The sequence below is a fragment of the Limulus polyphemus genome, unplaced genomic scaffold, assembly GCF_000517525.1.
Source record: "Limulus polyphemus unplaced genomic scaffold, Limulus_polyphemus-2.1.2 Scaffold322, whole genome shotgun sequence".
In the NCBI taxonomy this organism is placed as follows: Eukaryota; Metazoa; Arthropoda; class Merostomata; order Xiphosura; family Limulidae; genus Limulus; species Limulus polyphemus.
In genome coordinates this window covers 152,106-156,317 of record NW_013665932.1, presented here as the reverse complement: position 1 = coordinate 156,317, position 4,212 = coordinate 152,106, and positions in this window count along the sequence as shown.

Below are 4,212 nucleotides of genomic sequence, written 5' to 3'. Positions count from 1 at the left end.
ATGAACGAAAATCGTAAAATGGATTGTAAGCCGATTTTGTTAATAATCAAGTATTATAGACTGCAGTCTCTCTCTTGGAAACATTAACAGTTCATTAGCGCAGGAAGGAAAGCTATAATCATACACATGCATATAAATATGTAAGTCTCGCCACATGAATACATGTATACTGACGTTTTTGAAGTCATTTAAGTCACTTCTCCGAAGTGCTTTGTATTTGCTACTAGCGAAAGTCATGTAAGCAAATTGTGTTAACAAATTAAGGATGCTTTAATTACGATTATCTTTAAGTACGTTTGTTTTTATCTGATATTCATTTATTTTCTAGTCCTACAAAGAGTTTATTTTGGGTTATTAACTTGAGAATTCTGGGATAGAAATAAAGAAACTTCAAGTCTCTATACAAGAGAACTTAACATTAAGTGCACTTAACATTTTTATCTAAATTACTTCATTATGCCATAGTGTAACCGTGGTTGTGGGAGATCGAACCACCACCCCCAATATTCTAAAAAGAGTCTAAAAGGTCCTCTACTTATGATTTATTTTTGTTTGTTTGTTTGTAATAAGAATTTGACTTCCAGTAAATCACCAGAAAAGGCCCGCATCTTCTTCTTCTTTCTTTTTTTTTTTTTTGAAAAAGACCCACCCACTTTGAAGTGCTAGCTACGCCCCTGATTGTGCTAACATCTAAAGATCACAATTCTCTCACAAGGAGTAAACATGTATTCGAGATGCTATCGAATTATAACCTATGTTTCGGTGATTTTATCATTATTATTACTTTGTTCTTTCATATCAACGCGTTAAATATTTTTACGACCAGTTGTTTGAAGAGCATTTTAATGCATGTGAACGAAAGTTTTAATATCTAATTACAAAATTGTTTGTTTGTTTGTGTTAGAACAAAACCATAGCTTAAACAATTGTCATCTTCAGAGAATGCGTATAGATACTAATTACTCAAGTAAACGAGCCAATACAAGAGGTTTTTGTTGTTGTTGTTTGTTTAAGAGCATATCCATATTAGGCTGTCTGTTGTACCCACCGCAAGAAATCGAATCCCGGATTTGAGCGTTGTAAGTCCGAAACCTTACCGCTGTCCCACCAAGGGGCTTAAGTACAGGAACTGAATAATGTGCTTACACTGAAAGAAAGATATATATACTTTCAACGTGTTGGCCATAAATTTTTTGTTGTTCTCTTGGTATAAAGCAATCTGCCCTCTGTCCACTGCGGATAATCGTGTCCCAAATTTTAACGTTGTAAGGCAGTAAACTTACCACTGACCCTTTGGGGGGTGGGAGCATTTGGCCATAAGTCAAAAGTACATAATGTTGCATTTTCTTCCACGTTCAACTAAAATGTTATCAACCCATAAGACGGTTCGTTTAGAAAATTAGTAAACCCATCCAAGATGGTTAATTCATAGTTTTACCAATTTGAAGATGTAGACTGATGGAATTAACTACAAAATTAATTGGATTCGCAGGCATAAGAAAACTCGAGATGAGCAGTTCATGGTGATAAAGAGATATTAGAATTCTATGATTTTACATTCGATAGGTTATGATGGTTAGAGCGCAAGTTCGAATCCCCTTCACCGAACACGTTCGTCCTTTCAGTCGTGGAGGCGTTATAATGATACGGTTAATCTCACTAATTCGTTGGAAAAGAGTAGTCCAAGAAGAGGCGGTGGGTGGTGTTGTCTAGCTGCCTTCCATCTAGTTTATCACTGCTAAATTAGAAATGGCAAAAGCAGATAACCTTCGTGTAGTTTTTTCGCGAAATTCAAACCAAACCAATCGACAGGTTAATAATACATATGCATGCTACTAAATCAATATTTTCCTAACTAAGAATTTTGTGTTTGTTTGTTGTTAACCACAAAGCTACACAATGGGATTCCCGCGCTGTGCCTACCACGGGTATTGAAGCCCTGTTTTTAGCGTTATAACTCATTTGTTTAGTACTTAGGTTTTATACTCCTATGAGAGTGATTAAAACCCACTGGATATTTCAAATGATAACGATTTTAAAGCCATGACACTGATCAACTATTTGCCTATTTAAAAATAACATGAATTTTGTGAAACCTAAACCAAAACATCATAATAATATGTGACTTTTTCTTTTTTACTTATAATATCATCTCGATATGTGCATATATATATATTGTTGTAAGCTATATTTTCAATGTTATAATTTAGTTGTTCGCTAGAAGGAGCTGCTAACCATGATGATGCAATAATCTAGAAACTTCGTCTAATATCTAGAGGCGACGGTACATTACTTACAAACACGAATAATGAAGTTTGAAGTAAACGGATATTCACTGAGTGTTTCAGTTTAGTTTTAAACAGTGGGAGTTAACGCATCTATCCTGCTATTCAGTTACTCAAAGCTAATTAAGACGGGCCTACGTCTCACAGTATATTTTGAAACGTTGTATTTGAAGCTAGGCTTACATTAGGTTGCGTATTGTACGCTGAAAAGTTAATTCGTTATCGTTAAGTGGACAGAACCTGGCATTACTTTTACCAAGTAATCCGAAAAAACCCGACTAACGATAGAACAACATCATAACAATATACATATATACAATCTTTATAAGTCGTTACATTCAAAAACCATAAATCCGAAAAACCCAACTAACATAGAACAGCATCATAACAATATATATATATATATATCTATAATCTTTATAAGTCGTTACATTCAAAAACCATAAATCCGAAAAACCCAACTAACATAGAACAGCATCATAACAATATATATATATATATAATCTTTATAAGTCGTTACATTTAAAAACCATAAATCTTTCAAGATTCCACATGACTAACAGTTTTCCAAAGTGAAGTCTTGAATAAATTATATGCTTGGAACGCTACCCGTGTGTTCATAAGAGTGACAGGGGGTAATAGATGTAAGAATACCTACTTAGCAAAAAGTCCAGATATCTGAAATTGTATTATTCTAGAATCCAGAATCACAAGGCCTTGAAAATGAACCTTCCAAGCAGTCATCACTCGTTCATTATTCATATAAACATATATATATATGACTAAAGAGTGTTCACATACACAAGTAGCGTAACTAACAACCATGTAGCTATTATCATTATTTTTTTTTACATTGCTGTGTCAAATGGTAGATCGTGAATCATGTAATAGCCACCCCTAAATTACAACTCATGGAGCCAGCGAGAGAGCTATCCTTACAATTTTTTTCTTCATAATGTAATAGCTTAAGCAAAAGCTAACACGACCTTCTGGCAGGTAGTTTAAAAAAAAAAAGATGGCTTCAAGAAGAAAAGTTTGCCAACTTTAAGTTTTCTATCTTTAGCTTGAAATTGACGTTACTGTATGTTTACTGAAGCTTTTCACTAGTTTTTGAACACAGGTGTTGTTCCCTGGATTACGCTAATACCTCAGAGTAGATTAACAGTGAATTTTAGTCGGATCATAACAAAGCTTAACATATAATCAATCGTATTAAAACATCTCTCAGGCTACCACTCTAGGGACAACAGGAGGCATATTGAATCTTCAAACACCAGATGGCAGGTTCATTTTTAATGACATCCTCATTTGAAGATGATTAGTAAAAGCTGAGTGTTATGTAACGAGGTTATCACGTGACCCTTTTTATTTCTTGCTAAGCCGATTTGCATGTCCTGTTCGGGGCTGTGTGTGTCGTCAGTCTCTCAACCTGAACAGACAGAAATTGGAAAGTATTTGAAATTTGTTATATGGCATTAATAAGAATAAGTAGGATTATAACGTACTCTCGTACCGAAAGTGCGAAACGCATTTTTTTGTAGTAACTAGGCGCGAACCACGGACCCTCGGATCCACAGTCCATAAATGAATTAAGTATTAATTATGGTACATCCTTTTATGAATACATTTCTTCAAGGTTTTTATCCTAGTGAAAAATGTTAGTTATTTCACAGAAAAAAAACTGAGTGTTCATTCGTCTGTGTATTTCTGTTTGTCTGTGTATTTGTATTTGCTAACCAAAAGAGAATATAATTTTTATAGAATGAATACTATCGCTATCAGTAATACAACCATTTAGTCCTGCGTCATTCGCTATCAATAATACAACCATTTAGTCCTGCGTCATTCGCTATCAGTAATACAACCATTTAGTCCTGCGTCATTCGCTATCAATAATACAACCCTTTAGTCCTGCGTCATTCGCTAT